An 11,598-nucleotide genomic window follows, 5' to 3' on the forward strand; every position below is an offset into this window, starting at 1 on the left:
TATTATTTGTGTGAAGATAGTTTGAGACTATAAATATTAATATAAATATAATTGGGTATCATTCACCACTAAATTTGTTCATTTATTATACCTATTCAGATTCATGGTTTATTGTATTGTGTTTGCTGTTACTTGTTAATATTTAAAAAATTTATTTTTCTTTCAGAAATGTTCTATTTTGATAATCTCAGATTTATAGAAGATTTAAAACAGTAGTGAAAGGAATTCATAAGAAACATTTTCCAAATGTTATTCTTCATTTCTAGATAAGTCTAGGTACATAACAGTTTTTATCTCTGAACCATTTGCAAGATGCACACAATGTCTTTTTATTTGTAAATAAAAAAACTCACATTTTCTAAAAATGAGAGATTATCTCTGTAACTATGGTGCAATGATCAAAATAGGTAAATTATATTGTGAATATCTACTCTACAAATCTTATTCAAAATTTGACAGTTATTTTAACAATTGTCATTGAACCAAAATAAATCCAATTTGGGGAAATTTTAATATCAATTATTCACTGTGTGCAGTGGTCTTGTTTGTTCTTTTTTTTTTTGTTTGTTTGTTATGTTTTTTTTTTTTTTAATCTGGGATGATTTCTGGGCATTTCTGGGATATTCATGATATCTTTGATTTTGATTTTTGAATGGTGTATTTCAGTAATAGTTCTATAGATGTTTCTTCAGTTTATAATTAAATTTTAATTTTCATAACCAGTGGATAAATGCTCAAAATATTTGACTCTCAAATTAACCTGAATGCTGCTGGTAGATTGCACACAGGGATCCCTGTTCCACCAATATGTCAATATATTTGGTGATATTAAAATTAATACCAATGAAATTTGCAAAATATTTCTTTAGAGGAGCACATGATGAAGACTTTAGGCTTTGTGGACCAGCAGTTCTCTGGTCATAGCCTAAAATCTGCAATATATAATAATTGAATGCCTGATGGCATTCCAATAAAACTATATTTTCAGGGTAAGTGGGTGAGGCTCAGTGGTAGAGTACATGTACAGCACATATGAAGCCTGAGGACAAATCTCAGCATGGCAAAAGAAAATAACAACAGAAACACTTTATTTGCCAAAACAAGCTACATTCTGGATTTAGTCTTGATTTGGTGGTCCAATGTTCCTCTAATGCTGTGAAACTTCAGTGGTGACCTGCATGCATGTCTTTTGTATGCAGGACACACTTCATATGCACCACATCATTCTTCTACAGACTTTCTGTACAATTCAGTTTATGAAATAAGAATATTTTCTGAATTTGCTCTCAGGTTTTGTTATTGAGTTCACCATTTCAATATTAATAAGTTCTTTGCATATCTGCCCTTGAAACTTATTCTGTTATCTTTTTTAAAATATTATTAATTATTGATAAACCTTTATTTTATTTATTTATTTATATGTGGTGCTGAGTATCAAAAACAGTGCCTCAACCATGCTAGAAAAATTCTCTAACACTGAAAAACAACCCCAGTCCTGTGTTATCATTAAAAATAAGAAAATTAATACTCAGTTTATCTAATAAATCAGGAAGAAATTTTCAAGGTGACTGTAGATTAAATTGTTATGAATTTATTATTTAAAACATTTTTAACATTTTTCGTGTTACATATGTAATTTTTAAAATGTTCAGAGTTTTACATATGATCATTACATAAAGATTGAAAAATACAGTTAAAGAAGAACAAAGATTATTCTCCATTATTCCACTTAGATACAATGTCTTTCAAAAGGAGGATCTGCAAACACTAAAATCAGTTTTTAATTATTTTATTTTATTTTATTTTATTGATTGATTGATGATATTCCAATCTAATCCAGAATATGCTCTACCCTAAGCCATATCCCAAGTCTTACATTCATTTGTGAATCTCACTCTTGTGTTTTTCTCTTCCTGCATAACTCTAAGGATTACTTTTCCCAAAGTTACCATTGAATTTTACTTTAAACACATCTATACTTAATTTCATGCACTTAATTTTACAATTACTCATTCATCAATGGAACATTTCCATTTCTAATAACAAGAACTCCCAAGTGGCTGAAGGGAGTTTAGACTCCACAAAAACAGCTATACAAATGATTTCTCTTTCCCACAACCACACATAAATATATATAAACAGCCTCAATACCCAGCCAAATAGTTGTAGTAAAACTAATAAGAACTGGAGATAGAGGGCAAAACCAAGAACAGCCTCACTAAACGGTAAAGGAAAACTTTTGCCTTTCTCACAGATCAGCTTTTCCCCCAAGTTGACACACCAGTATGATCAGGAGAAACTGCCCAATTCTCAGTTTTCCCCTTTTGGCATCAGAGAAAGGAGAACGTAGCTCCAATATTCTGGATTTTTAAGGAACTGTTTTCTGTCTATTGTGACACAGAACTGGTGGCATATTTTGATAATTAGTCACACTGAGAAAGGGGAAAAACATTGAACATCAAAGAACCTACAGTGCAGACACCAGGTGGAAGAAAAGTTTATATACTTTTGATAGAATTCCACAGCTTTCTTCCTGGAAAGCTAAGTGTCTGAAGAGAGTGTGTCCACATAAAGGGTGACAAAGCCCTTAAATACTTAACTGGGCTTGCTGGTGAAGATCTTCCCCTGTGTGCAGCCACCAGGAGAGAGAAGTTTGAAACTAAAATTCTCAACCAAAGGCAAACTAGTTCAAGGAGCACCCCAAGAAAAGCCACAACACAGAGCCATGCTATCCTGTTAAATCTGTGGGGCCTAGAAAATGAGGTTTCTTAGTGTTTCTGTTAAGAAACAAGAATGTCAAAAACTACAGTTATTAAAGTATTAAGAAATACTAAACAATGAAAAATAAATGACAATAAATTAAATATTAGGAATAAATCTATCAAATATATAATTGAAAATACAAATGATCATTAAATTTGTGGTTCTCAATCTCCCTGACCCCCAGTACTGGGGATGGAACCCAGGGTACTCCACCACTGAGCTGTACACACCATCCTTTTTAAATGACCACTTTTAATTTTGAGACACTAAGTGCCCAGGCTGGCTTCCAACTTAGGATTCTCTGCTTCCTTCCACCTCTACCATGCTGGGATTAAGGGCATGAGGCACTGTGCCAAGCTTCTCAAACTTAAATAAAGGGAAAAAATACGGCAAGTGAAACTTTAATATATAGTATTGAGAAAGAATAATAACCACAGTCCAGTAAAGATAATTTAAGAAACAAAAAGTTCAGGAGATTGACATGTACATTTTTCCAAATGATTTTACTTGGGAGGCTGAATCAGAGCACAAATTCAGGGCCAGTTGCAACAATTTAGCAAGGACCTAAGCAACAATGAGACTCTGTGTCAGATTAGTATATGAAAAAGTTTGGGATGGATCTTGGTGAAAGACTACCACTGAGTTCAATCTCCTATACCAATGAATAAATTAATCAAAATCACAAAAGAAAATGGCAGGTAATTAATAGAAATTCTCTTGAGAACCAAGAAGGAGGACTATTTTTAAAATCAATTTCAAACAAAATTAACTCAGTAAGTAACAAATATGAATGGATAAATTATATCAGAAAGGGGACTATAAGCTACCATTAAGTGGGCAAGCAGACAGTATAGGTTAATAACTGAGTTCTAGGTGAATTGAAGGATCAGATCATTATATTCTAAGGTGTTTCAATATGTTCTGGATTGCAGAATTTTATCGTGGAAGTCTTGTTTTATTTTATTAATATAAAAAACATGAATATAAACTTAATGGCATAAAAGTTGTACAAATGAATGGAAGTGGAAAAATTTAATTAGAACATCTGTAAAGAGAATCTATAAAACAAGAAAAATACATTCTAGATATAGAAATTCATAAGTTAAAGAGATTATTCTCATGTCTAATCAACAGTTTAATGAGGAGTACAGATAAAGGTGCATCTTTGTGAGTACTTCTAATTAAAACAGCACTGAAAGTGAAAAAGAAATGAGCACCACTTCTGCAAATCAGGAGACAGTACCATTTTTAGATGGCAAAACACTTAATTTGTTCAATTAAAATCTTGAACCTGAGGCATGCCAGCTAATTCTGTTTATATACTTAAATAGAAAATAGAAACATTTAAGGAAAGAAAGGAAATAAATGACATATACACAAGAAAGATTAAAAGTTTTTATTATTAATCTTATAATGTTTCAATTAGAAAACCTGATATATTGTAAAAAAAATCCTCAATATCTTAAAATCACAATGAAATATGAATAAGAGATAAATTTGGAAAATAATTTTATTTATGTTAGGAATTGGGACACAATAAATTTCTGTTGCTATTGTCTGAAATCTGTAATAGACAATAAATGAATGGGAATGGACTCATTCCAAATCTGTTTATTACTGGAATAGTGGCAGGGTGATTGCCTACTATGAGTGTGCAAGAAAGTCCCTGAGATTGATGCCTAGCAGCTATAAAATAACAAAAAATAGTCGAGAAGATGCCTTTATTTACACATATGACCATGCTGTGAATTGTTCTACAGGCATGAATTTGATGATCTTCATGCAATATCCAACTTTCTGCTAATGTACCAAATCACTTTAAAGGTACTTTATGTAACTCTCTTGCTCCTTTGTAAGCATATCTCAACTTGTGTCGCACAATATTTTTTATGTTACTATGTAAAATTCTCAAAAATTCAGATTTCTAAATGACATTACTTAAAATTTTTCTCCTCTTTTATTTCTGTTTTTGAATTCAATTAATCCATATGACCAATTTGTATATTTGAATAGTACAAAATATCCTGGAATAAGCTAATTTGTGTCTACAAAGAAATATTATCTTTGAAATATTTATTCTTCATGGAGCTTTTATGTGCACATATGAACAAAATGTTAAAATTAGCTTATATAATATATTACTAAGAAATATTCAAGGAGTCTTTTAGTTAATTTATATCTGTTTGAATTTATTATTAACTACCTTGGTCTAATGTGGTTTCTGGGCCACATGCATGTAATGTTAAAAAAAATAGTGAGTGGGTATAACGGTGCAGGCCTGAAATCCCAGTAATGGGAGAATAAATCAGGAGGATCACAAAATCAAAGCCAGCCTCAGCAACTCATTAAGAACATCAGAAACTTAGACCCTGTTTCAAAATAAGAATAAATAAATAGGCTGGGGGGTACAGCTCAGAAGTAATGCAATCTTGGGTTCAGTCCCTAGTAGCACCCAGAAAAAATGCTATATATACACTACACTATCATCCTGTTATAATTGAAACATATAATCAAACAAGAACAAAATGAGATCTGTCCTCATTATGACATTTTGCTATGTATTTAAAAGAAAGCCTTGTTGTCAATCTTTAGCAGTGAAAACAAATATAATATGACTCATCAATAATATGCTGAAGAGACTATAAAATGGGTACATTATATTTAATGGATACTAAAATAATGTATATTTTATGAGCTAGTTAATATAGGGGTGTGCTTAAGCAAGCAGAAAATCACTCAATAAAAGAGAGAAAAAAAACCAAAAAGGAATATTTCTGAGTATTGCCTGAGTATTAAAACATAAAAAAATAAATGTGGCATGGTATTATTTTATTTATATATTTATCTACTTATTTATTTCTTACATATATGACAATTGTGGAATTCATTACATTCATATTTATCCATTCACAGAACAATTTTTCATAACTCTGTATATAAAGTATGTTCATGCCAAATTATGCCATTATACATGAACTCTCTTTTTTTGCATTACAATTCTTAATACATCTTTATAACACAAATCATCATATCTCTGTTTATATATAAGATATGTTGACACAAAATTCACATCTTCATACATGTATTTTGTATAATGATGTCTGTCTCTTCCACCATCCATGTTATTCCCCTTCTTGGCAGCTGGAATAAGAACATTAATACTAATATTTGAGAATACAGAGGTTTCTTAGACCTGGAAAGGAAAAGAAGGCAAGGTGAGGCTTCCTTCTGACAGCCCAGGGAAGTGAAAGCAAAGCAGCATGGGTCAAGGGGAGCTCAGCTTCCCCTCTACAGACAAGTCTTTAAAAGACAAAGCAGCAAGGATGGCAAAGGCTTGGCTTCCTCTTCATAGCAAAGCTACGGGCAAGGACAGGAACAGTGAGACAAATTTAGCTTCCCAATGACAGCCATCTCAAGACAATGTATGACAAAATGCAGAAAGGCCAGGCTTGTTTCCCCCTCAGTAGCCAAGCCATAGCAATGCAAGAAAAGAAAGGTAAGGTGAGGAAGAAAAGCAAACAAGAGTTGGCTTTCCTGATACAGAAGGCAAAGTCAGGCCAGGCAAAGCCTGGCTTCCCTCATGACCAAGCCATGAAAGTTTGGGCCAGACCAGGGAAGATTTGGCTTTTCTTAGATAGCTCAATCACAGCAAGGGATATCAAAGGAAAAAGAAATAATAAGGCAAGGCAAGTCTGGTTTTCCCCTTCATTGCTAAACCATGGTCGGTCAATGAAGCAAGCCATCAATTCAAGTTAGGGCAAGCTTTGACTTCCCCTGATGCACAAGCCATGACAAGGCTGGAAGGACAAGTCAAGGTCATGCTAGGCAAGGCCAAGCAAGTCTTAACTTCTCAGCAGTCATTCCACGAAGGAGCAAGGCAAGGCCAGATTAGGCAAGGCCAGGCAAGAGTTAGCTTTCCCCTAATAATCAAATCATGGCAAGAAAGTCAAGACCAGACAATACAAGTGTCAAAAAAAACAAAACAAAAAAAAAAAAACAAAAAAACAAAAACAAAAACATCAGACTGTGTCTCACAACTGATTCCTCAGCTGGGTCTATCAGTGAGATCACCTAATATAACCCATTAATATGGTCTCAGCTACCTTCAGCATGTGGTATTTGGGTAGCCAGACTTTTTTATGATGGCTTGGGGTATCTCAGGATAGAAGGCAGAGGTGTGTCTATTGTCTCATTTGATTTACTCTTGGAAGTCACAAAGCTTCTTTAACACTGATGCAATTGGTCCTGGTCCTGCCCATATTCAATACAGAAAACACACTACCTAATTCTTAGTGGGCAGGTAAGAAGTGGTCAAACAGACTGCTCACTCTGCTCAAAGTTGTTTTACCAGGACAAAAAGGCCTGTGACTCCACTCTTCATTACACTTTGATGTCTTCAACTATCACTATAATGTTTAAGTTTCCTGTGTATTCAAAAAGAATGAAGTTATGCATGATCCACTAATGGTCTTAAAATATTTTGGAATAAGATGCAAAATTTGTACTTTATGTATCTGCCAGAATACTTAGTTGCAGGAATTAAACATTTATTGAAGGGCATTAGGTAGCTTACAGATTTTCTAAAGGGGTCTGAGAATCTGGGTTGGAAATTATACGGTTGGGAGAAACCATAAATTTATACTGCATATTGCTTAGGGAAGTTTCTGATGCCACTGATACTGAGCAGACATTGCCTCTCACCCAGCACAATGTTCCAGAACCTCTGGCCATTGCCATCTCTGAAATCTCATGTCCCATGCCTTTATTCTAGCCAAGGTGGATCTGTGCAGAACCGACTTCTGAATGTTATTTGCATCCCAAGAGGTGTCTTATGCATATGTACTCAAAAAGCTGATGTTAGCCCTTTTTCTTTGTGTGAGATGCAGCCATGGGAAGAGAAACTGTGTCCCATCGTCCCAGATGTGGAACACGTATGAAAGCCTAAATACAGTATATGACATATAATTCTGTGATATGTAATGGTTATAAGACTATAAGTACATTAAAATAAATATAATATTGATTAATAGCAACGTGATAATATATAAGTTCTCAATGATAAATTCAAACCTATTTTAATGCACCTGTATTGATTTCATTGAAATAGTCATAGAATTGAGTTCTTGGGAATTTAATGGGTTAAGCCTGAAAATCTACTCCAGGTCTACAAGGGATGCATAAGGTTTTACTAGACAGAACAGAGCAGTAGGGCATTCATTTAAAATCATTACAGAGAAGTAGGAGGCCAAGAGAGGTCAAGAGCAAGTATTGCAGCATATACTAAAGGCCTTTGCACTGAAATTATGCAGAATATGTGTATAGTGATGGTCAAGATAGGAGGTTAGTATAGTTTTTTCATTCACTAGAGTACTTTTCGCCCTTTACAAATTGTATTTTCCTTTTCACTATTTGAAGGTAGTGTATGCCATGGCAAATAAACATGCATTACTGATTTTGTTACAAGAAACAATTCCAGGTACTCAAGAGACACTAGCATAAAGGTTCAGATAAACAGGCCTTAGTTCTAAGGAAGTCTTTATAGATTTTTAGTTTCAGTTTTTGTTGCAGGGCCTGACCTTGGAACTACATGGAGGAATGCTTATCTTACTCATTGTTCAACAGGGAAGTCCTAATGTTGTGAATCACCTCTGGCATATCATGACTGTTATATGTAAATTGGCACATACTCACTGTTAAAGCTATTTTTGCTGTGAAATAAAGCATATGCTGTTCTATGAAACAATCTCTGGAGAGGTTTCTCCATGCCCTCAAGCTCCCACAGTAGATGTTGGAAGGGCAGGCCCTTCAGCATTCTGGTGCTCAAACATTGGATTATCAGGTGATTTTGCTTGAGGGATCCCTGGCCATAAGGAAACTCAAAGCTCAAAACATAAGCAGTCAGGGCAATGGGTAATTTACCTGGTTCACATAAACATACTCATCTACTAATTACAAAACAGGTTTTAAACCTCCAGGGTATAAAAGTGAACTATGAGGAATTAGAGACTTTTTGGCAAAAATTTTTAGCTACAAATCTATGGTTTCCTTTTGAAAGAATATTCAATACTATGTCTGGCAACCAACTGGCTCTGAAAAATGCTCTTCAGCAGGAGTGGCAAATACATAAACAAGCCTCAAACTTCTTTTATGCTATTTTGCTAGCTGTTATTGGCTCACTCCTGGGTGGAGAAGAGATTGCCCACTGTTGTTTTGGAGAGACAGCTATCGCAAGAGAAGATCAGAAGGAAAACGGGGGAAGCTAACAAGAAGAAAAGATAGTAAGAGGAGGGTAACACAGATATAGAAGAAAATGGGTATATGATGTGAGTTGTTGAGATTTAAGTACAAATGGAGAAAGAAGAGGAGAAAGAATGTAGAAAGAGCAAGGAGTCTCCTCTTTGGCTATAAGCTCCTATATCCTTCTTTTTCACAGATGTTGCAACAGTGCCGTCTAGAAGAGTCAACTCCTTCTGCATACATTAAATCAAGCTGTACCATGTCAGAGATAGCAATGTTAGGCTTAACATAAGGCATGAAAACCAGTTCTATTATTTGTCAATATTATATATTCCAAGCCTTGGAGCCTTTCTTCAAAGTACCAGACCTCATGATTATACATTATATGGATGACATTATTTTAGCCCACCCCTCTGCCCAAGACCTTATTAACACTTAAAGAAATTGATTTAAATAGAGCTCCAGGAAATGTTCAAAAATTAGCCTATTTTCACCTTTTGTGAATCATTTATTAACTCTTGCAGAGATCTTAATACAGGCTCCCAACATTTACATAAAATCTCCCATTACATTAAATGAGTTACAAAAGATTTTAGGAAGCAGAAATTGGCTTACATCATTTCAACAGGTTCTTTGAAGGGCTCTACCTCCCGTTCCAATGTTTGGAGAATGATCCATACCCTTTGTCTTTCAGAAGATTACCTCCTGAAGCTTATAAAGACTTTTAAGAGGTTAATAATCAGCTTGCTTATTTGCATCGTAGCCAATGGGATCCTGACAAGGACATTATTACTATAGTTTAAACACCTCACCTATTTCCACTGGTCTTCTTTTCCAGGAATAAAGTAGAATTTAGAATCAGTGCATCTTTCTGCTGCTTTTTCTTCCAAAATTACTCCCAAATTAGTATGTTTTGTCCAATGGTATTACAACTACAAACTAGGACTCTTCAATTATTTGGGCTAAAACCTGAAAAATTTGTCTTGCCATTAATTAAACAGGAAGTAAACCTCAATTTGATAATAATATCCTGTTTCAGGATTCAATTATGACTTTTCCATTGGTTAATCATTTACCTCATTGTAAATCTATCCAAGATTTAATTGATACAACAGTTTATTTTTAAAGATAATTTGTGATGAACAAATTCCTGGAGCTGACCTTATCTTTACTGATGCCAGGTATTCTGGTGGCCTATTAATTCTTGTTTATAATCTTACCAGGGATGAATATAAAACCTGAACTTACAAGGAGCTACCTGCCTCACCCTAATTATTAGAGTTACAGGCCACCACTTGGGCCACTAAAGCTAAGCCACAATCTATATGTATCTTTACTGATAGTGTTTATTGTGCCCAACTTATAGCCAGGTTTCTCTGTTCCTTTATTAAAGGAAAAGCAAAATCAGCTTTAGATATACTCCTTTATTCTTCTCATAGAGTGCTCCAAAAATGTACTAACTCACTGTTCATCACTCATATCAGAGCTCATATGTTGAACCCAGAATGCAAAGCAAAGACCACTGACTTCAATTTTAAACCAAATTAAAGCAAGCTTATATTGTGTTCACAAGAGAGTTGATCAGTGAACTGCCTCACCCAAGGGTAGGATCAGAGTACAGTGCCTGGTCTAAGATCAGGGAAGTTTTTATAACATAAAAAGTTACAAAGGTAAATGTATTGGCAGCTTACAGCTGACAGCGTCCTGGGAAGCATAATACAAAGGCAGATAGCAGGTTAATGATCTACATGTTTTAACATCTCAAGGTAATGTGTAAACTCAGATTCCATCATCATAATTAATAAGAAGCAGCTGAGATTTTTAGGAAGGGTTGTTATCTGGTCAGGGAGAGCCAGGCATAAGTAAGTTCAAAGCTTTGGCAGGAGTTCCAAGCAAGTTTAAAACATCAAAGTGTGATCAGGCGAAATAGAAATATTAGTATATTACATTAAAACATTAATGAAATTTTCATGACCTTGTGACAAATGGCTGCCAATCTTAAGATGGAATTAGGCTGGATTCATCACATACTGTTTTTCCTGGATTTCACTCAAAGTTTAATAATTTAACAGATCAAGCTATGTGAAATGCATATGGCACTGATTGGGAATCTGCAAGAGTTACATGCTCAATTCCATCATTCAGTTCACTCCCTCAAACAGTTGTTTTCTACACTCAGTATCCTACAAACTAAACAGATAGTGAAAACTTGTAAAAGTTATGCTTCTTTTTTTTGGGGGGGGATCCTTACAACTTCAAGGAGTCATTTTATGGGGTTTAAAGGCATACCCTTGTTTGGTAAATTAAACACAATTGACACATATTCTGGAATACTTACAGCTACTCCTATTGCTAGAGAAAAAACTAACAATGTCATTCAACATATGGTCAAATGCATTGTGAAAAAATATTTTCCACATAATATCACAACACAGAATGGTTAGGCTTATACTTTCAAAATGTTTGCTCTATTCTTTGTACAATGGAACATCAAATATTTTCCTGGAATTCCTTATAACTCCCAAGGACAAGCCATTGTTGAGACAGCCCATCAAAATTTTATGGCTCAAATCACAAAAATTAGAGATGGAATCCCTT

Source organism: Callospermophilus lateralis, unplaced genomic scaffold, assembly GCF_048772815.1.
Source record: "Callospermophilus lateralis isolate mCalLat2 unplaced genomic scaffold, mCalLat2.hap1 Scaffold_63, whole genome shotgun sequence".
In the NCBI taxonomy this organism is placed as follows: Eukaryota; Metazoa; Chordata; class Mammalia; order Rodentia; family Sciuridae; genus Callospermophilus; species Callospermophilus lateralis.